Source organism: Octopus bimaculoides, chromosome 30 (genome assembly GCF_046866305.1).
Source record: "Octopus bimaculoides isolate indiv1 chromosome 30, ASM4686630v1, whole genome shotgun sequence".
Lineage (NCBI taxonomy): Eukaryota > Metazoa > Mollusca > Cephalopoda > Octopoda > Octopodidae > Octopus > Octopus bimaculoides.
In genome coordinates this window covers 17,798,597-17,823,187 of record NC_142957.1, presented here as the reverse complement: position 1 = coordinate 17,823,187, position 24,591 = coordinate 17,798,597, and the positions used below count along the sequence as shown (strand labels likewise).

Below are 24,591 nucleotides of genomic sequence, written 5' to 3'. Positions count from 1 at the left end.
TTCTAGAAAGTAATCATACTTAGTGATTGTAGAAACTAAATTACAATACTTAAATGTTCTAGAAAGTAATCATACTTAGACATTGTAGAAAGTAATCATACCTAGTCATTGTAGAAACTAAATTACAATACTTAAATGATCTAGAAAGTAATCATACTTAGACATTGTACAAACTAAATTACAATACTTAAATGATCTAGAAAGTAATCATACTTAGACATTGTAGAAACTAAATTACAATACTTAAATGATCTAGAAAGTAATCATACCTAGTCATTGTAGAAACTAAATTACAATACTTAAATGTTCTAGAAAGTAATCATACCTAGTCATTGTAGAAACTAAATTACAATACTTAAATGTTCTAGAAAGTAATCATACTTAGCCATTGTAGAAACTAAATTACAATACTTAAATGTTCTAGAAAGTAATCATACCTAGTCATTGTAGAAACTAAATTACAATACTTAAATGATCTAGAAAGTAATCATACTTAGTCATTGTAGAAACTAAATTACAATACTTAAATGTTCTAGAAAGTAATCATACTTAGACATTGTAGAAACTAAATTACAATACTTAAATGATCTAGAAAGTAATCATACTTAGACATTGTAGAAACTAAATTACAATACTTAAATGATCTAGAAAGTAATCATACCTAGTCATTGTAGAAAGTAAATTACAATACTTAAATGATCTAGAAAGTAATCATACTTAGTCATTGTAGAAACTAAATTACAATACTTAAATGATCTAGAAAGTAATCATACTTAGACATTGTAGAAAGTAATCATACCTAGTCATTGTAGAAACTAAATTACAATACTTAAATGATCTAGAAAGTAATCATACTTAGACATTGTAGAAACTAAATTACAATACTTAAATGTTCTAGAAAGTAATCATACTTAGTCATTGTAGAAACTAAATTACAATACTTAAATGATCTAGAAAGTAATCATACTTAGTCATTGTAGAAACTAAATTACAATACTTAAATGTTCTAGAAAGTAATCATACCTAGTCATTGTAGAAACTAAATTACAATACTTAAATGATCTAGAAAGTAATCATACTTAGTCATTGTAGAAACTAAATTACAATACTTAAATGATCTAGAAAGTAATCATACATAGTCATTGTAGAAAGTAATCATACCTAGTCATTGTAGAAACTAAATTACAATACTTAAATGATCTAGAAAGTAATCATACTTAGTCATTGTAGAAACTAAATTACAATACTTAAATGTTCTAGAAAGTAATCATACTTAGACATTGTAGAAAGTAATCATACCTAGTCATTGTACAAACTAAATTACAATACTTAAATGATCTAGAAAGTAATCATACTTAGTCATTGAAGAAACTAAATTACAATACTTAAATGTTCTAGAAAGTAATCATACCTAGTCATTGTAGAAACTAAATTACAATACTTAAATGATCTAGAAAGTAATCATACTTAGTCATTGTAGAAACTAAATTACAATACTTAAATGTTCTAGAAAGTAATCATACTTAGTGATTGTAGAAACTAAATTACAATACTTAAATGATCTAGAAAGTAATCATACTTAGTCATTGTAGGAACTAAATTACAATACTTAAATGATCTAGAAAGTAATCATACTTAGACATTGTAGAAACTAAATTACAATACTTAAATGATCTAGAAAGTAATCATACTTAGTCATTGTAGGAACTAAATTACAATACTTAAATGATCTAGAAAGTAATCATACTTAGACATTGTAGAAACTAAATTACAATACTTAAATGTTCTAGAAAGTAATCATACCTAGTCATTGTAGAAACTAAATTACAATACTTAAATGATCTAGAAAGTAATCATACTTAGTCATTGTAGAAACTAAATTACAATACTTAAATGTTCTAGAAAGTAATCATACCTAGTCATTGTAGATACTAAATTACAATACTTAAATGTTGTAGAAAGTAATCATATTTAGTCATTGTAGAAACTAAATTACAATACTTAAATGTTCTAGAAAGTAATCATACTTAGACATTGTAGAAACTAAATTACAATACTTAAATGATCTAGAAAGTAATCATACTTAGACATTGTAGAAACTAAATTACAATACTTAAATGATCTAGAAAGTAATCATACCTAGTCATTGTAGAAAGTAAATTACAATACTTAAATGATCTAGAAAGTAATCATACTTAGTCATTGTAGAAACTAAATTACAATACTTAAATGATCTAGAAAGTAATCATACTTAGACATTGTAGAAAGTAATCATACCTAGTCATTGTAGAAACTAAATTACAATACTTAAATGATCTAGAAAGTAATCATACTTAGTCATTGTAGAAACTAAATTACAATACTTAAATGATCTAGAAAGTAATCATACATAGTCATTGTAGAAAGTAATCATACCTAGTCATTGTAGAAACTAAATTACAATACTTAAATGATCTAGAAAGTAATCATACTTAGTCATTGTAGAAACTAAATTACAATACTTAAATGTTCTAGAAAGTAATCATACCTAGTCATTGTAGAAACTAAATTACAATACTTAAATGATCTAGAAAGTAATCATACTTAGTCATTGTAGAAACTAAATTACAATACTTAAATGATCTAGAAAGTAATCATACATAGTCATTGTAGAAAGTAATCATACCTAGTCATTGTAGAAACTAAATTACAATACTTAAATGATCTAGAAAGTAATCATACTTAGTCATTGTAGAAACTAAATTACAATACTTAAATGTTCTAGAAAGTAATCATACTTAGTGATTGTAGAAACTAAATTACAATACTTAAATGATCTAGAAAGTAATCATACTTAGACATTGTAGAAACTAAATTACAATACTTAAATGATCTAGAAAGTAATCATACATAGTCATTGTAGAAAGTAATCATACCTAGTCATTGTAGAAACTAAATTACAATACTTAAATGATCTAGAAAGTAATCATACCTAGTCATTGTAGAAAGTAAATTACAATACTTAAATGATCTAGAAAGTAATCATACTTAGACATTGTAGAAAGTAATCATACCTAGTCATTGTAGAAACTAAATTACAATACTTAAATGATCTAGAAAGTAATCATACTTAGTCATTGTAGAAACTAAATTACAATACTTAAATGATCTAGAAAGTAATCATACCTAGTCATTGTAGAAACTAAATTACAATACTTAAATGATCTAGAAAGTAATCATACTTAGACATTGTAGAAACTAAATTACAATACTTAAATGTTCTAGAAAGTAATCATACTTAGTGATTGTAGAAACTAAATTACAATACTTAAATGATCTAGAAAGTAATCATACTTAGTCATTGTAGGAACTAAATTACAATACTTAAATGATCTAGAAAGTAATCATACTTAGACATTGTAGAAACTAAATTACAATACTTAAATGATCTAGAAAGTAATCATACTTAGTCATTGTAGGAACTAAATTACAATACTTAAATGATCTAGAAAGTAATCATACTTAGACATTGTAGAAACTAAATTACAATACTTAAATGTTCTAGAAAGTAATCATACCTAGTCATTGTAGAAACTAAATTACAATACTTAAACTAAATTACAATACTTAAATGTTCTAGAAAGTAATCATACCTAGTCATTGTAGATACTAAATTACAATACTTAAATGTTGTAGAAAGTAATCATATTTAGTCATTGTAGAAACTAAATTACAATACTTAAATGTTCTAGAAAGTAATCATACTTAGACATTGTAGAAACTAAATTACAATACTTAAATGATCTAGAAAGTAATCATACTTAGACATTGTAGAAACTAAATTACAATACTTAAATGATCTAGAAAGTAATCATACCTAGTCATTGTAGAAAGTAAATTACAATACTTAAATGATCTAGAAAGTAATCATACTTAGTCATTGTAGAAACTAAATTACAATACTTAAATGATCTAGAAAGTAATCATACTTAGACATTGTAGAAAGTAATCATACCTAGTCATTGTAGAAACTAAATTACAATACTTAAATGATCTAGAAAGTAATCATACTTAGTCATTGTAGAAACTAAATTACAATACTTAAATGATCTAGAAAGTAATCATACATAGTCATTGTAGAAAGTAATCATACCTAGTCATTGTAGAAACTAAATTACAATACTTAAATGATCTAGAAAGTAATCATACTTAGTCATTGTAGAAACTAAATTACAATACTTAAATGTTCTAGAAAGTAATCATACCTAGTCATTGTAGAAACTAAATTACAATACTTAAATGATCTAGAAAGTAATCATACTTAGTCATTGTAGAAACTAAATTACAATACTTAAATGATCTAGAAAGTAATCATACATAGTCATTGTAGAAAGTAATCATACCTAGTCATTGTAGAAACTAAATTACAATACTTAAATGATCTAGAAAGTAATCATACTTAGTCATTGTAGAAACTAAATTACAATACTTAAATGTTCTAGAAAGTAATCATACTTAGTGATTGTAGAAACTAAATTACAATACTTAAATGATCTAGAAAGTAATCATACTTAGACATTGTAGAAACTAAATTACAATACTTAAATGATCTAGAAAGTAATCATACATAGTCATTGTAGAAAGTAATCATACCTAGTCATTGTAGAAACTAAATTACAATACTTAAATGATCTAGAAAGTAATCATACCTAGTCATTGTAGAAAGTAAATTACAATACTTAAATGATCTAGAAAGTAATCATACTTAGACATTGTAGAAAGTAATCATACCTAGTCATTGTAGAAACTAAATTACAATACTTAAATGATCTAGAAAGTAATCATACTTAGTCATTGTAGAAACTAAATTACAATACTTAAATGATCTAGAAAGTAATCATACCTAGTCATTGTAGAAACTAAATTACAATACTTAAATGATCTAGAAAGTAATCATACTTAGACATTGTAGAAACTAAATTACAATACTTAAATGTTCTAGAAAGTAATCATACTTAGACATTGTAGAAAGTAATCATACCTAGTCATTGTAGAAACTAAATTACAATACTTAAATGTTCTAGAAAGTAATCATACTTAGACATTGTAGAAACTAAATTACAATACTTAAATGATCTAGAAAGTAATCATACTTAGACATTGTAGAAACTAAATTACAATACTTAAATGATCTAGAAAGTAATCATACCTAGTCATTGTAGAAAGTAAATTACAATACTTAAATGATCTAGAAAGTAATCATACTTAGTCATTGTAGAAACTAAATTACAATACTTAAATGATCTAGAAAGTAATCATACTTAGACATTGTAGAAAGTAATCATACCTAGTCATTGTAGAAACTAAATTACAATACTTAAATGATCTAGAAAGTAATCATACTTAGTCATTGTAGAAACTAAATTACAATACTTAAATGATCTAGAAAGTAATCATACATAGTCATTGTAGAAAGTAATCATACCTAGTCATTGTAGAAACTAAATTACAATACTTAAATGTTCTAGAAAGTAATCATACTTAGTCATTGTAGAAACTAAATTACAATACTTAAATGATCTAGAAAGTAATCATACTTAGTCATTGTAGAAACTAAATTACAATACTTAAATGTTCTAGAAAGCAATCATACTTAGACATTGTAGAAAGTAATCATACCTAGTCATTGTAGAAACTAAATTACAATACTTAAATGTTCTAGAAAGTAATCATACTTAGTCATTGTAGAAACTAAATTACAATACTTAAATGTTCTAGAAAGTAATCATACTTAGTCATTGTAGAAACTAAATTACAATACTTAAATGTTCTAGAAAGTAATCATACTTAGTCATTGTAGAAACTAAATTACAATACTTAAATGTTCTAGAAAGTAATCATATTTAGTCATTGTAGAAACTAAATTACAATACTTAAATGTTCTAGAAAGCAATCATACTTAGACATTGTAGAAAGTAATCATACCTAGTCATTGTAGAAAGTAAATTACAATACTTAAATGTTCTAGAAAGCAATCATACTTAGACATTGTAGAAAGTAATCATACCTAGTCATTGTAGAAACTAAATTACAATACTTAAATGTTCTAGAAAGTAATCATACCTAGTCATTGTAGAAACTAAATTACAATACTTAAATGTTCTAGAAAGTAATCATACCTAATCATTGTAGAAACTAAATTACAATACTTAAATGTTCTAGAAAGTAATCATACTTAGTCATTGCAGAAACTAAATTACAATACTTAAATGTTCTAGAAAGTAATCATACCTAATCATTGTAGAAACTAAATTACATTACTTAAATGATCTAGAAAGTAATCATACTTAGACATTGTAGAAACTAAATTACAATACTTAAATTATCTAGAAAGTAATCATACTTAGTCATTGAAGAAACTAAATTACAATACTTAAATGATCTAGAAAGTAATCATACTTAGTCATTGTAGGAACTAAATTACAATACTTAAATGATCTAGAAAGTAATCATACTTAGACATTGTAGAAACTAAATTACAATACTTAAATGATCTAGAAAGTAATCATACTTAGACATTGTAGAAACTAAATTACAATACTTAAATGTTCTAGAAAGTAATCATACTTAGTCATTGTAGAAACTAAATTACAATACTTAAATGATCTAGAAAGTAATCATACTTAGACATTGTAGAAACTAAATTACAATACTTAAATGTTCTAGAAAGTAATCATACTTAGTCATTGTAGAAAGTAAATTACAATACTTAAATGTTCTAGAAAGTAATCATACCTAGTCATTGTAGAAACTAAATTACAATACTTAAATGTTCTAGAAAGTAATCATACCTAGTCATTGTAGAAACTAAATTACAATACTTAAATGTTCTAGAAAGTAATCATACCTAGTCATTGTAGAAACTAAATTACAATACTTAAATGTTCTAGAAAGTAATCATACCTAGTCATTGTAGAAACTAAATTACAATACTTAAATGTTCTAGAAAGTAATCATACCTAGTCATTGTAGAAACTAAATTACAATACTTAAATGTTCTAGAAAGTAATCATACCTAGTCATTGTAGAAACTAAAATACAATACTTAAATGTTCTAGAAAGTAATCATACCTAGTCATTGTAGAAAGTAAATTACAATACTTAAATGATCTAGAAAGTAATCATACTTAGTCATTGTAGAAACTAAATTACAATACTTAAATGATCTAGAAAGTAATCATACATAGTCATTGTACAAACTAAATTACAATACTTAAATGATCTAGAAAGTAATCATACTTAGACATTGTAGAAACTAAATTACAATACTTAAATGATCTAGAAAGTAATCATACTTAGACATTGTAGAAACTAAATTACAATACTTAAATGATCTAGAAAGTAATCATACCTAGTCATTGTAGAAACTAAATTACAATACTTAAATGATCTAGAAAGTAATCATACTTAGACATTGTAGAAACTAAATTACAATACTTAAATGTTCTAGAAAGTAATCATACTTAGTGATTGTAGAAACTAAATTACAATACTTAAATGTTCTAGAAAGTAATCATACTTAGACATTGTAGAAAGTAATCATACCTAGTCATTGTAGAAACTAAATTACAATACTTAAATGATCTAGAAAGTAATCATACTTAGACATTGTAGAAACTAAATTACAATACTTAAATGATCTAGAAAGTAATCATACTTAGACATTGTAGAAACTAAATTACAATACTTAAATGATCTAGAAAGTAATCATACCTAGTCATTGTAGAAAGTAAATTACAATACTTAAATGATCTAGAAAGTAATCATACTTAGTCATTGTAGAAACTAAATTACAATACTTAAATGATCTAGAAAGTAATCATACTTAGACATTGTAGAAAGTAATCATACCTAGTCATTGTAGAAACTAAATTACAATACTTAAATGATCTAGAAAGTAATCATACTTAGTCATTGTAGAAACTAAATTACAATACTTAAATGTTCTAGAAAGTAATCATACCTAGTCATTGTAGAAACTAAATTACAATACTTAAATGATCTAGAAAGTAATCATACTTAGTCATTGTAGAAACTAAATTACAATACTTAAATGATCTAGAAAGTAATCATACATAGTCATTGTAGAAAGTAATCATACCTAGTCATTGTAGAAACTAAATTACAATACTTAAATGATCTAGAAAGTAATCATACTTAGTCATTGTAGAAACTAAATTACAATACTTAAATGTTCTAGAAAGTAATCATATTTAGTGATTGTAGAAACTAAATTACAATACTTAAATGATCTAGAAAGTAATCATACTTAGACATTGTAGAAACTAAATTACAATACTTAAATGATCTAGAAAGTAATCATACATAGTCATTGTAGAAAGTAATCATACCTAGTCATTGTAGAAACTAAATTACAATACTTAAATGATCTAGAAAGTAATCATACCTAGTCATTGTAGAAAGTAAATTACAATACTTAAATGATCTAGAAAGTAATCATACTTAGACATTGTAGAAAGTAATCATACCTAGTCATTGTAGAAACTAAATTACAATACTTAAATGATCTAGAAAGTAATCATACTTAGTCATTGTAGAAACTAAATTACAATACTTAAATGATCTAGAAAGTAATCATACCTAGTCATTGTAGAAACTAAATTACAATACTTAAATGATCTAGAAAGTAATCATACTTAGACATTGTAGAAACTAAATTACAATACTTAAATGTTCTAGAAAGTAATCATACTTAGACATTGTAGAAAGTAATCATACCTAGTCATTGTAGAAACTAAATTACAATACTTAAATGTTCTAGAAAGTAATCATACTTAGACATTGTAGAAACTAAATTACAATACTTAAATGATCTAGAAAGTAATCATACTTAGACATTGTAGAAACTAAATTACAATACTTAAATGATCTAGAAAGTAATCATACCTAGTCATTGTAGAAAGTAAATTACAATACTTAAATGATCTAGAAAGTAATCATACTTAGTCATTGTAGAAACTAAATTACAATACTTAAATGATCTAGAAAGTAATCATACTTAGACATTGTAGAAAGTAATCATACCTAGTCATTGTAGAAACTAAATTACAATACTTAAATGATCTAGAAAGTAATCATACTTAGTCATTGTAGAAACTAAATTACAATACTTAAATGATCTAGAAAGTAATCATACATAGTCATTGTAGAAAGTAATCATACCTAGTCATTGTAGAAACTAAATTACAATACTTAAATGTTCTAGAAAGTAATCATACTTAGTCATTGTAGAAACTAAATTACAATACTTAAATGATCTAGAAAGTAATCATACTTAGTCATTGTAGAAACTAAATTACAATACTTAAATGTTCTAGAAAGCAATCATACTTAGACATTGTAGAAAGTAATCATACCTAGTCATTGTAGAAACTAAATTACAATACTTAAATGTTCTAGAAAGTAATCATACTTAGTCATTGTAGAAACTAAATTACAATACTTAAATGTTCTAGAAAGTAATCATACTTAGTCATTGTAGAAACTAAATTACAATACTTAAATGTTCTAGAAAGTAATCATACTTAGTCATTGTAGAAACTAAATTACAATACTTAAATGTTCTAGAAAGTAATCATATTTAGTCATTGTAGAAACTAAATTACAATACTTAAATGTTCTAGAAAGCAATCATACTTAGACATTGTAGAAAGTAATCATACCTAGTCATTGTAGAAAGTAAATTACAATACTTAAATGTTCTAGAAAGCAATCATACTTAGACATTGTAGAAAGTAATCATACCTAGTCATTGTAGAAACTAAATTACAATACTTAAATGTTCTAGAAAGTAATCATACCTAGTCATTGTAGAAACTAAATTACAATACTTAAATGTTCTAGAAAGTAATCATACCTAATCATTGTAGAAACTAAATTACAATACTTAAATGTTCTAGAAAGTAATCATACTTAGTCATTGCAGAAACTAAATTACAATACTTAAATGTTCTAGAAAGTAATCATACCTAATCATTGTAGAAACTAAATTACATTACTTAAATGATCTAGAAAGTAATCATACTTAGACATTGTAGAAACTAAATTACAATACTTAAATTATCTAGAAAGTAATCATACTTAGTCATTGAAGAAACTAAATTACAATACTTAAATGATCTAGAAAGTAATCATACTTAGTCATTGTAGGAACTAAATTACAATACTTAAATGATCTAGAAAGTAATCATACTTAGACATTGTAGAAACTAAATTACAATACTTAAATGATCTAGAAAGTAATCATACTTAGACATTGTAGAAACTAAATTACAATACTTAAATGTTCTAGAAAGTAATCATACTTAGTCATTGTAGAAACTAAATTACAATACTTAAATGATCTAGAAAGTAATCATACTTAGACATTGTAGAAACTAAATTACAATACTTAAATGTTCTAGAAAGTAATCATACTTAGTCATTGTAGAAAGTAAATTACAATACTTAAATGTTCTAGAAAGTAATCATACCTAGTCATTGTAGAAACTAAATTACAATACTTAAATGTTCTAGAAAGTAATCATACCTAGTCATTGTAGAAACTAAATTACAATACTTAAATGTTCTAGAAAGTAATCATACCTAGTCATTGTAGAAACTAAATTACAATACTTAAATGTTCTAGAAAGTAATCATACCTAGTCATTGTAGAAACTAAATTACAATACTTAAATGTTCTAGAAAGTAATCATACCTAGTCATTGTAGAAACTAAAATACAATACTTAAATGTTCTAGAAAGTAATCATACCTAGTCATTGTAGAAAGTAAATTACAATACTTAAATGATCTAGAAAGTAATCATACTTAGTCATTGTAGAAACTAAATTACAATACTTAAATGATCTAGAAAGTAATCATACATAGTCATTGTACAAACTAAATTACAATACTTAAATGATCTAGAAAGTAATCATACTTAGACATTGTAGAAACTAAATTACAATACTTAAATGATCTAGAAAGTAATCATACTTAGACATTGTAGAAACTAAATTACAATACTTAAATGATCTAGAAAGTAATCATACCTAGTCATTGTAGAAACTAAATTACAATACTTAAATGATCTAGAAAGTAATCATACTTAGACATTGTAGAAACTAAATTACAATACTTAAATGTTCTAGAAAGTAATCATACTTAGACATTGTAGAAAGTAATCATACCTAGTCATTGTAGAAACTAAATTACAATACTTAAATGTTCTAGAAAGTAATCATACTTAGACATTGTAGAAACTAAATTACAATACTTAAATGATCTAGAAAGTAATCATACTTAGACATTGTAGAAACTAAATTACAATACTTAAATGATCTAGAAAGTAATCATACTTAGACATTGTAGAAACTAAATTACAATACTTAAATGATCTAGAAAGTAATCATACTTAGACATTGTAGAAAGTAATCATACCTAGTCATTGTAGAAACTAAATTACAATACTTAAATGTTCTAGAAAGTAATCATACCTAGCCATTGTAGAAACTAAATTACAATACTTAAATTATCTAGAAAGTAATCATACTTAGTCATTGAAGAAACTAAATTACAATACTTAAATGATCTAGAAAGTAATCATACTTAGTCATTGTAGGAACTAAATTACAATACTTAAATGATCTAGAAAGTAATCATACTTAGACATTGTAGAAACTAAATTACAATACTTAAATGATCTAGAAAGTAATCATACTTAGACATTGTAGAAACTAAATTACAATACTTAAATGTTCTAGAAAGTAATCATACTTAGTCATTGTAGAAACTAAATTACAATACTTAAATGATCTAGAAAGTAATCATACTTAGACATTGTAGAAACTAAATTACAATACTTAAATGTTCTAGAAAGTAATCATACTTAGTCATTGTAGAAAGTAAATTACAATACTTAAATGTTCTAGAAAGTAATCATACCTAGTCATTGTAGAAACTAAATTACAATACTTAAATGTTCTAGAAAGTAATCATACCTAGTCATTGTAGAAACTATATTACAATACTTAAATGTTCTAGAAAGTAATCATACCTAGTCATTGTAGAAAGTAAATTACAATACTTAAATGTTCTAGAAAGTAATCATACCTAGTCATTGTAGAAACTAAATTACAATACTTAAATGTTCTAGAAAGTAATCATACCTAGTCATTGTAGAAACTAAATTACAATACTTAAATGTTCTAGAAAGTAATCATACCTAGTCATTGTAGAATCTAAATTACAATACTTAAATGTTCTAGAAAGTAATCATACCTAGTCATTGTAGAAACTAAATTACAATACTTAAATGTTCTAGAAAGTAATCATACCTAGTCATTGTAGAAACTAAAATACAATACTTAAATGTTCTAGAAAGTAATCATACCTAGTCATTGTAGAAAGTAAATTACAATACTTAAATGATCTAGAAAGTAATCATACTTAGTCATTGTAGAAACTAAATTACAATACTTAAATGATCTAGAAAGTAATCATACATAGTCATTGTACAAACTAAATTACAATACTTAAATGATCTAGAAAGTAATCATACTTAGACATTGTAGAAACTAAATTACAATACTTAAATGATCTAGAAAGTAATCATACCTAGTCATTGTAGAAACTAAATTACAATACTTAAATGATCTAGAAAGTAATCATACTTAGACATTGTAGAAACTAAATTACAATACTTAAATGTTCTAGAAAGTAATCATACTTAGACATTGTAGAAAGTAATCATACCTAGTCATTGTAGAAACTAAATTACAATACTTAAGAAAGTAATCATACTTAGACATTGTAGAAAGTAATCATACCTAGTCATTGTAGAAACTAAATTACAATACTTAAATGTTCTAGAAAGTAATCATACCTAGCCATTGTAGAAACTAAATTACAATACTTAAATGTTCTAGAAAGTAATCATACTTAGACATTGTAGAAACTAAATTACAATACTTAAATGATCTAGAAAGTAATCATACATAGTCATTGTAGAAAGTAATCATACCTAGTCATTGTAGAAACTAAATTACAATACTTAAATGATCTAGAAAGTAATCATACTTAGTCATTGTAGAAACTAAATTACAATACTTAAATGTTCTAGAAAGTAATCATACTTAGACATTGTAGAAAGTAATCATACCTAGTCATTGTACAAACTAAATTACAATACTTAAATGATCTAGAAAGTAATCATACTTAGTCATTGAAGAAACTAAATTACAATACTTAAATGATCTAGAAAGTAATCATACCTAGTCATTGTAGAAACTAAATTACAATACTTAAATGATCTAGAAAGTAATCATACTTAGTCATTGTAGAAACTAAATTACAATACTTAAATGTTCTAGAAAGTAATCATACTTAGTGATTGTAGAAACTAAATTACAATACTTAAATGATCTAGAAAGTAATCATACTTAGTCATTGTAGGAACTAAATTACAATACTTAAATGATCTAGAAAGTAATCATACTTAGACATTGTAGAAACTAAATTACAATACTTAAATGATCTAGAAAGTAATCATACTTAGTCATTGTAGGAACTAAATTACAATACTTAAATGATCTAGAAAGTAATCATACTTAGACATTGTAGAAACTAAATTACAATACTTAAATGTTCTAGAAAGTAATCATACCTAGTCATTGTAGAAACTAAATTACAATACTTAAATGATCTAGAAAGTAATCATACTTAGTCATTGTAGAAACTAAATTACAATACTTAAATGTTCTAGAAAGTAATCATACCTAGTCATTGTAGATACTAAATTACAATACTTAAATGTTGTAGAAAGTAATCATATTTAGTCATTGTAGAAACTAAATTACAATACTTAAATGTTCTAGAAAGTAATCATACTTAGACATTGTAGAAACTAAATTACAATACTTAAATGATCTAGAAAGTAATCATACTTAGACATTGTAGAAACTAAATTACAATACTTAAATGATCTAGAAAGTAATCATACCTAGTCATTGTAGAAAGTAAATTACAATACTTAAATGATCTAGAAAGTAATCATACTTAGTCATTGTAGAAACTAAATTACAATACTTAAATGATCTAGAAAGTAATCATACTTAGACATTGTAGAAAGTAATCATACCTAGTCATTGTAGAAACTAAATTACAATACTTAAATGATCTAGAAAGTAATCATACTTAGTCATTGTAGAAACTAAATTACAATACTTAAATGATCTAGAAAGTAATCATACATAGTCATTGTAGAAAGTAATCATACCTAGTCATTGTAGAAACTAAATTACAATACTTAAATGATCTAGAAAGTAATCATACTTAGTCATTGTAGAAACTAAATTACAATACTTAAATGTTCTAGAAAGTAATCATACCTAGTCATTGTAGAAACTAAATTACAATACTTAAATGATCTAGAAAGTAATCATACTTAGTCATTGTAGAAACTAAATTACAATACTTAAATGATCTAGAAAGTAATCATACATAGTCATTGTAGAAAGTAATCATACCTAGTCATTGTAGAAACTAAATTACAATACTTAAATGATCTAGAAAGTAATCATACTTAGTCATTGTAGAAACTAAATTACAATACTTAAATGTTCTAGAAAGTAATCATACTTAGTGATTGTAGAAACTAAATTACAATACTTAAATGATCTAGAAAGTAATCATACTTAGACATTGTAGAAACTAAATTACAATACTTAAATGATCTAGAAAGTAATCATACATAGTCATTGTAGAAAGTAATCATACCTAGTCATTGTAGAAACTAAATTACAATACTTAAATGATCTAGAAAGTAATCATACCTAGTCATTGTAGAAAGTAAATTACAATACTTAAATGATCTAGAAAGTAATCATACTTAGACATTGTAGAAAGTAATCATACCTAGTCATTGTAGAAACTAAATTACAATACTTAAATGATCTAGAAAGTAATCATACTTAGTCATTGTAGAAACTAAATTACAATACTTAAATGATCTAGAAAGTAATCATACCTAGTCATTGTAGAAACTAAATTACAATACTTAAATGATCTAGAAAGTAATCATACTTAGACATTGTAGAAACTAAATTACAATACTTAAATGTTCTAGAAAGTAATCATACTTAGTGATTGTAGAAACTAAATTACAATACTTAAATGATCTAGAAAGTAATCATACTTAGTCATTGTAGGAACTAAATTACAATACTTAAATGATCTAGAAAGTAATCATACTTAGACATTGTAGAAACTAAATTACAATACTTAAATGATCTAGAAAGTAATCATACTTAGTCATTGTAGGAACTAAATTACAATACTTAAATGATCTAGAAAGTAATCATACTTAGACATTGTAGAAACTAAATTACAATACTTAAATGTTCTAGAAAGTAATCATACCTAGTCATTGTAGAAACTAAATTACAATACTTAAATGATCTAGAAAGTAATCATACTTAGTCATTGTAGAAACTAAATTACAATACTTAAATGTTCTAGAAAGTAATCATACCTAGTCATTGTAGATACTAAATTACAATACTTAAATGTTGTAGAAAGTAATCATATTTAGTCATTGTAGAAACTAAATTACAATACTTAAATGTTCTAGAAAGTAATCATACTTAGACATTGTAGAAACTAAATTACAATACTTAAATGATCTAGAAAGTAATCATACTTAGACATTGTAGAAACTAAATTACAATACTTAAATGATCTAGAAAGTAATCATACCTAGTCATTGTAGAAAGTAAATTACAATACTTAAATGATCTAGAAAGTAATCATACTTAGTCATTGTAGAAACTAAATTACAATACTTAAATGATCTAGAAAGTAATCATACTTAGACATTGTAGAAAGTAATCATACCTAGTCATTGTAGAAACTAAATTACAATACTTAAATGATCTAGAAAGTAATCATACTTAGTCATTGTAGAAACTAAATTACAATACTTAAATGATCTAGAAAGTAATCATACATAGTCATTGTAGAAAGTAATCATACCTAGTCATTGTAGAAACTAAATTACAATACTTAAATGATCTAGAAAGTAATCATACTTAGTCATTGTAGAAACTAAATTACAATACTTAAATGTTCTAGAAAGTAATCATACCTAGTCATTGTAGAAACTAAATTACAATACTTAAATGATCTAGAAAGTAATCATACTTAGTCATTGTAGAAACTAAATTACAATACTTAAATGATCTAGAAAGTAATCATACATAGTCATTGTAGAAAGTAATCATACCTAGTCATTGTAGAAACTAAATTACAATACTTAAATGATCTAGAAAGTAATCATACTTAGTCATTGTAGAAACTAAATTACAATACTTAAATGTTCTAGAAAGTAATCATACTTAGTGATTGTAGAAACTAAATTACAATACTTAAATGATCTAGAAAGTAATCATACTTAGACATTGTAGAAACTAAATTACAATACTTAAATGATCTAGAAAGTAATCATACATAGTCATTGTAGAAAGTAATCATACCTAGTCATTGTAGAAACTAAATTACAATACTTAAATGATCTAGAAAGTAATCATACCTAGTCATTGTAGAAAGTAAATTACAATACTTAAATGATCTAGAAAGTAATCATACTTAGACATTGTAGAAAGTAATCATACCTAGTCATTGTAGAAACTAAATTACAATACTTAAATGATCTAGAAAGTAATCATACTTAGTCATTGTAGAAACTAAATTACAATACTTAAATGATCTAGAAAGTAATCATACCTAGTCATTGTAGAAACTAAATTACAATACTTAAATGATCTAGAAAGTAATCATACTTAGACATTGTAGAAACTAAATTACAATACTTAAATGTTCTAGAAAGTAATCATACTTAGACATTGTAGAAAGTAATCATACCTAGTCATTGTAGAAACTAAATTACAATACTTAAATGTTCTAGAAAGTAATCATACTTAGACATTGTAGAAACTAAATTACAATACTTAAATGATCTAGAAAGTAATCATACTTAGACATTGTAGAAACTAAATTACAATACTTAAATGATCTAGAAAGTAATCATACCTAGTCATTGTAGAAAGTAAATTACAATACTTAAATGATCTAGAAAGTAATCATACTTAGTCATTGTAGAAACTAAATTACAATACTTAAATGATCTAGAAAGTAATCATACTTAGACATTGTAGAAAGTAATCATACCTAGTCATTGTAGAAACTAAATTACAATACTTAAATGATCTAGAAAGTAATCATACTTAGTCATTGTAGAAACTAAATTACAATACTTAAATGATCTAGAAAGTAATCATACATAGTCATTGTAGAAAGTAATCATACCTAGTCATTGTAGAAACTAAATTACAATACTTAAATGTTCTAGAAAGTAATCATACTTAGTCATTGTAGAAACTAAATTACAATACTTAAATGATCTAGAAAGTAATCATACTTAGTCATTGTAGAAACTAAATTACAATACTTAAATGTTCTAGAAAGCAATCATACTTAGACATTGTAGAAAGTAATCATACCTAGTCATTGTAGAAACTAAATTACAATACTTAAATGTTCTAGAAAGTAATCATACTTAGTCATTGTAGAAACTAAATTACAATACTTAAATGTTCTAGAAAGTAATCATACTTAGTCATTGTAGAAACTAAATTACAATACTTAAATGTTCTAGAAAGTAATCATACTTAGTCATTGTAGAAACTAAATTACAATACTTAAATGTTCTAGAAAGTAATCATATTTAGTCATTGTAGAAACTAAATTACAATACTTAAATGTTCTAGAAAGCAATCATACTTAGACATTGTAGAAAGTAATCATACCTAGTCATTGTAGAAAGTAAATTACAATACTTAAATGTTCTAGAAAGCAATCATACTTAGACATTGTAGAAAGTAATCATACCTAGTCATTGTAGAAACTAAATTACAATACTTAAATGTTCTAGAAAGTAATCATACCTAGTCATTGTAGAAACTAAATTACAATACTTAAATGTTCTAGAAAGTAATCATACCTAATCATTGTAGAAACTAAATTACAATACTTAAATGTTCTAGAAAGTAATCATACTTAGTCATTGCAGAAACTAAATTACAATACTTAAATGTTCTAGAAAGTAATCATACCTAATCATTGTAGAAACTAAATTACATTACTTAAATGATCTAGAAAGTAATCATACTTAGACATTGTAGAAACTAAATTACAATACTTAAATTATCTAGAAAGTAATCATACTTAGTCATTGAAGAAACTAAATTACAATACTTAAATGATCTAGAAAGTAATCATACTTAGTCATTGTAGGAACTAAATTACAATACTTAAATGATCTAGAAAGTAATCATACTTAGACATTGTAGAAACTAAATTACAATACTTAAATGATCTAGAAAGTAATCATACTTAGACATTGTAGAAACTAAATTACAATACTTAAATGTTCTAGAAAGTAATCATACTTAGTCATTGTAGAAACTAAATTACAATACTTAAATGATCTAGAAAGTAATCATACTTAGACATTGTAGAAACTAAATTACAATACTTAAATGTTCTAGAAAGTAATCATACTTAGTCATTGTAGAAAGTAAATTACAATACTTAAATGTTCTAGAAAGTAATCATACCTAGTCATTGTAGAAACTAAATTACAATACTTAAATGTTCTAGAAAGTAATCATACCTAGTCATTGTAGAAACTAAATTACAATACTTAAATGTTCTAGAAAGTAATCATACCTAGTCATTGTAGAAACTAAATTACAATACTTAAATGTTCTAGAAAGTAATCATACCTAGTCATTGTAGAAACTAAATTACAATACTTAAATGTTCTAGAAAGTAATCATACCTAGTCATTGTAGAAACTAAATTACAATACTTAAATGTTCTAGAAAGTAATCATACCTAGTCATTGTAGAAACTAAAATACAATACTTAAATGTTCTAGAAAGTAATCATACCTAGTCATTGTAGAAAGTAAATTACAATACTTAAATGATCTAGAAAGTAATCATACTTAGTCATTGTAGAAACTAAATTACAATACTTAAATGATCTAGAAAGTAATCATACATAGTCATTGTACAAACTAAATTACAATACTTAAATGATCTAGAAAGTAATCATACTTAGACATTGTAGAAACTAAATTACAATACTTAAATGATCTAGAAAGTAATCATACTTAGACATTGTAGAAACTAAATTACAATACTTAAATGTTCTAGAAAGTAATCATACTTAGTGATTGTAGAAACTAAATTACAATACTTAAATGTTCTAGAAAGTAATCATACTTAGACATTGTAGAAAGTAATCATACCTAGTCATTGTAGAAACTAAATTACAATACTTAAATGATCTAGAAAGTAATCATACTTAGACATTGTAGAAACTAAATTACAATACTTAAATGATCTAGAAAGTAATCATACTTAGACATTGTAGAAACTAAATTACAATACTTAAATGATCTAGAAAGTAATCATACCTAGTCATTGTAGAAAGTAAATTACAATACTTAAATGATCTAGAAAGTAATCATACTTAGTCATTGTAGAAACTAAATTACAATACTTAAATGATCTAGAAAGTAATCATACTTAGACATTGTAGAAAGTAATCATACCTAGTCATTGTAGAAACTAAATTACAATACTTAAATGATCTAGAAAGTAATCATACTTAGTCATTGTAGAAACTAAATTACAATACTTAAATGTTCTAGAAAGTAATCATACCTAGTCATTGTAGAAACTAAATTACAATACTTAAATGATCTAGAAAGTAATCATACTTAGTCATTGTAGAAACTAAATTACAATACTTAAATGATCTAGAAAGTAATCATACATAGTCATTGTAGAAAGTAATCATACCTAGTCATTGTAGAAACTAAATTACAATACTTAAATGATCTAGAAAGTAATCATACTTAGTCATTGTAGAAACTAAATTACAATACTTAAATGTTCTAGAAAGTAATCATATTTAGTGATTGTAGAAACTAAATTACAATACTTAAATGATCTAGAAAGTAATCATACTTAGACATTGTAGAAACTAAATTACAATACTTAAATGATCTAGAAAGTAATCATACATAGTCATTGTAGAAAGTAATCATACCTAGTCATTGTAGAAACTAAATTACAATACTTAAATGATCTAGAAAGTAATCATACCTAGTCATTGTAGAAAGTAAATTACAATACTTAAATGATCTAGAAAGTAATCATACTTAGACATTGTAGAAAGTAATCATACCTAGTCATTGTAGAAACTAAATTACAATACTTAAATGATCTAGAAAGTAATCATACTTAGTCATTGTAGAAACTAAATTACAATACTTAAATGATCTAGAAAGTAATCATACCTAGTCATTGTAGAAACTAAATTACAATACTTAAATGATCTAGAAAGTAATCATACTTAGACATTGTAGAAACTAAATTACAATACTTAAATGTTCTAGAAAGTAATCATACTTAGACATTGTAGAAAGTAATCATACCTAGTCATTGTAGAAACTAAATTACAATACTTAAATGTTCTAGAAAGTAATCATACTTAGACATTGTAGAAACTAAATTACAATACTTAAATGATCTAGAAAGTAATCATACTTAGACATTGTAGAAACTAAATTACAATACTTAAATGATCTAGAAAGTAATCATACCTAGTCATTGTAGAAAGTAAATTACAATACTTAAATGATCTAGAAAGTAATCATACTTAGTCATTGTAGAAACTAAATTACAATACTTAAATGATCTAGAAAGTAATCATACTTAGACATTGTAGAAAGTAATCATACCTAGTCATTGTAGAAACTAAATTACAATACTTAAATGATCTAGAAAGTAATCATACTTAGTCATTGTAGAAACTAAATTACAATACTTAAATGATCTAGAAAGTAATCATACATAGTCATTGTAGAAAGTAATCATACCTAGTCATTGTAGAAACTAAATTACAATACTTAAATGTTCTAGAAAGTAATCATACTTAGTCATTGTAGAAACTAAATTACAATACTTAAATGATCTAGAAAGTAATCATACTTAGTCATTGTAGAAACTAAATTACAATACTTAAATGTTCTAGAAAGCAATCATACTTAGACATTGTAGAAAGTAATCATACCTAGTCATTGTAGAAACTAAATTACAATACTTAAATGTTCTAGAAAGTAATCATACTTAGTCATTGTAGAAACTAAATTACAATACTTAAATGTTCTAGAAAGTAATCATACTTAGTCATTGTAGAAACTAAATTACAATACTTAAATGTTCTAGAAAGTAATCATACTTAGTCATTGTAGAAACTAAATTACAATACTTAAATGTTCTAGAAAGTAATCATATTTAGTCATTGTAGAAACTAAATTACAATACTTAAATGTTCTAGAAAGCAATCATACTTAGACATTGTAGAAAGTAATCATACCTAGTCATTGTAGAAAGTAAATTACAATACTTAAATGTTCTAGAAAGCAATCATACTTAGACATTGTAGAAAGTAATCATACCTAGTCATTGTAGAAACTAAATTACAATACTTAAATGTTCTAGAAAGTAATCATACCTAGTCATTGTAGAAACTAAATTACAATACTTAAATGTTCTAGAAAGTAATCATACCTAATCATTGTAGAAACTAAATTACAATACTTAAATGTTCTAGAAAGTAATCATACTTAGTCATTGCAGAAACTAAATTACAATACTTAAATGTTCTAGAAAGTAATCATACCTAATCATTGTAGAAACTAAATTACATTACTTAAATGATCTAGAAAGTAATCATACTTAGACATTGTAGAAACTAAATTACAATACTTAAATTATCTAGAAAGTAATCATACTTAGTCATTGAAGAAACTAAATTACAATACTTAAATGATCTAGAAAGTAATCATACTTAGTCATTGTAGGAACTAAATTACAATACTTAAATGATCTAGAAAGTAATCATACTTAGACATTGTAGAAACTAAATTACAATACTTAAATGATCTAGAAAGTAATCATACTTAGACATTGTAGAAACTAAATTACAATACTTAAATGTTCTAGAAAGTAATCATACTTAGTCATTGTAGAAACTAAATTACAATACTTAAATGATCTAGAAAGTAATCATACTTAGACATTGTAGAAACTAAATTACAATACTTAAATGTTCTAGAAAGTAATCATACTTAGTCATTGTAGAAAGTAAATTACAATACTTAAATGTTCTAGAAAGTAATCATACCTAGTCATTGTAGAAACTAAATTACAATACTTAAATGTTCTAGAAAGTAATCATACCTAGTCATTGTAGAAACTAAATTACAATACTTAAATGTTCTAGAAAGTAATCATACCTAGTCATTGTAGAAACTAAATTACAATACTTAAATGTTCTAGAAAGTAATCATACCTAGTCATTGTAGAAACTAAATTACAATACTTAAATGTTCTAGAAAGTAATCATACCTAGTCATTGTAGAAACTAAAATACAATACTTAAATGTTCTAGAAAGTAATCATACCTAGTCATTGTAGAAAGTAAATTACAATACTTAAATGATCTAGAAAGTAATCATACTTAGTCATTGTAGAAACTAAATTACAATACTTAAATGATCTAGAAAGTAATCATACATAGTCATTGTACAAACTAAATTACAATACTTAAATGATCTAGAAAGTAATCATACTTAGACATTGTAGAAACTAAATTACAATACTTAAATGATCTAGAAAGTAATCATACTTAGACATTGTAGAAACTAAATTACAATACTTAAATGATCTAGAAAGTAATCATACCTAGTCATTGTAGAAACTAAATTACAATACTTAAATGATCTAGAAAGTAATCATACTTAGACATTGTAGAAACTAAATTACAATACTTAAATGTTCTAGAAAGTAATCATACTTAGACATTGTAGAAAGTAATCATACCTAGTCATTGTAGAAACTAAATTACAATACTTAAATGTTCTAGAAAGTAATCATACTTAGACATTGTAGAAACTAAATTACAATACTTAAATGATCTAGAAAGTAATCATACTTAGACATTGTAGAAACTAAATTACAATACTTAAATGATCTAGAAAGTAATCATACTTAGACATTGTAGAAACTAAATTACAATACTTAAATGATCTAGAAAGTAATCATACTTAGACATTGTAGAAAGTAATCATACCTAGTCATTGTAGAAACTAAATTACAATACTTAAATGTTCTAGAAAGTAATCATACCTAGCCATTGTAGAAACTAAATTACAATACTTAAATTATCTAGAAAGTAATCATACTTAGTCATTGAAGAAACTAAATTACAATACTTAAATGATCTAGAAAGTAATCATACTTAGTCATTGTAGGAACTAAATTACAATACTTAAATGATCTAGAAAGTAATCATACTTAGACATTGTAGAAACTAAATTACAATACTTAAATGATCTAGAAAGTAATCATACTTAGACATTGTAGAAACTAAATTACAATACTTAAATGTTCTAGAAAGTAATCATACTTAGTCATTGTAGAAACTAAATTACAATACTTAAATGATCTAGAAAGTAATCATACTTAGACATTGTAGAAACTAAATTACAATACTTAAATGTTCTAGAAAGTAATCATACTTAGTCATTGTAGAAAGTAAATTACAATACTTAAATGTTCTAGAAAGTAATCATACCTAGTCATTGTAGAAACTATATTACAATACTTAAATGTTCTAGAAAGTAATCATACCTAGTCATTGTAGAAAGTAAATTACAATACTTAAATGTTCTAGAAAGTAATCATACCTAGTCATTGTAGAAACTAAATTACAATACTTAAATGTTCTAGAAAGTAATCATACCTAGTCATTGTAGAAACTAAATTACAATACTTAAATGTTCTAGAAAGTAATCATACCTAGTCATTGTAGAATCTAAATTACAATACTTAAATGTTCTAGAAAGTAATCATACCTAGTCATTGTAGAAACTAAATTACAATACTTAAATGTTCTAGAAAGTAATCATACCTAGTCATTGTAGAAACTAAAATACAATACTTAAATGTTCTAGAAAGTAATCATACCTAGTCATTGTAGAAAGTAAATTACAATACTTAAATGATCTAGAAAGTAATCATACTTAGTCATTGTAGAAACTAAATTACAATACTTAAATGATCTAGAAAGTAATCATACATAGTCATTGTACAAACTAAATTACAATACTTAAATGATCTAGAAAGTAATCATACTTAGACATTGTAGAAACTAAATTACAATACTTAAATGATCTAGAAAGTAATCATACTTAGACATTGTAGAAACTAAATTACAATACTTAAATGATCTAGAAAGTAATCATACCTAGTCATTGTAGAAACTAAATTACAATACTTAAATGATCTAGAAAGTAATCATACTTAGACATTGTAGAAACTAAATTACAATACTTAAATGTTCTAGAAAGTAATCA

The 24,591-nt window shown here is 24.2% G+C and overlaps 1 long non-coding RNA gene across 1 annotated transcript in view; it reads left to right on the top strand.

Moving 5' to 3' along the window:
• LOC149130245 (uncharacterized) overlaps positions 1-24,591 on the top strand; it is a 244,685-nt gene that overhangs the window by 11,623 nt on the left and 208,471 nt on the right. The window lies entirely within an intron of this gene.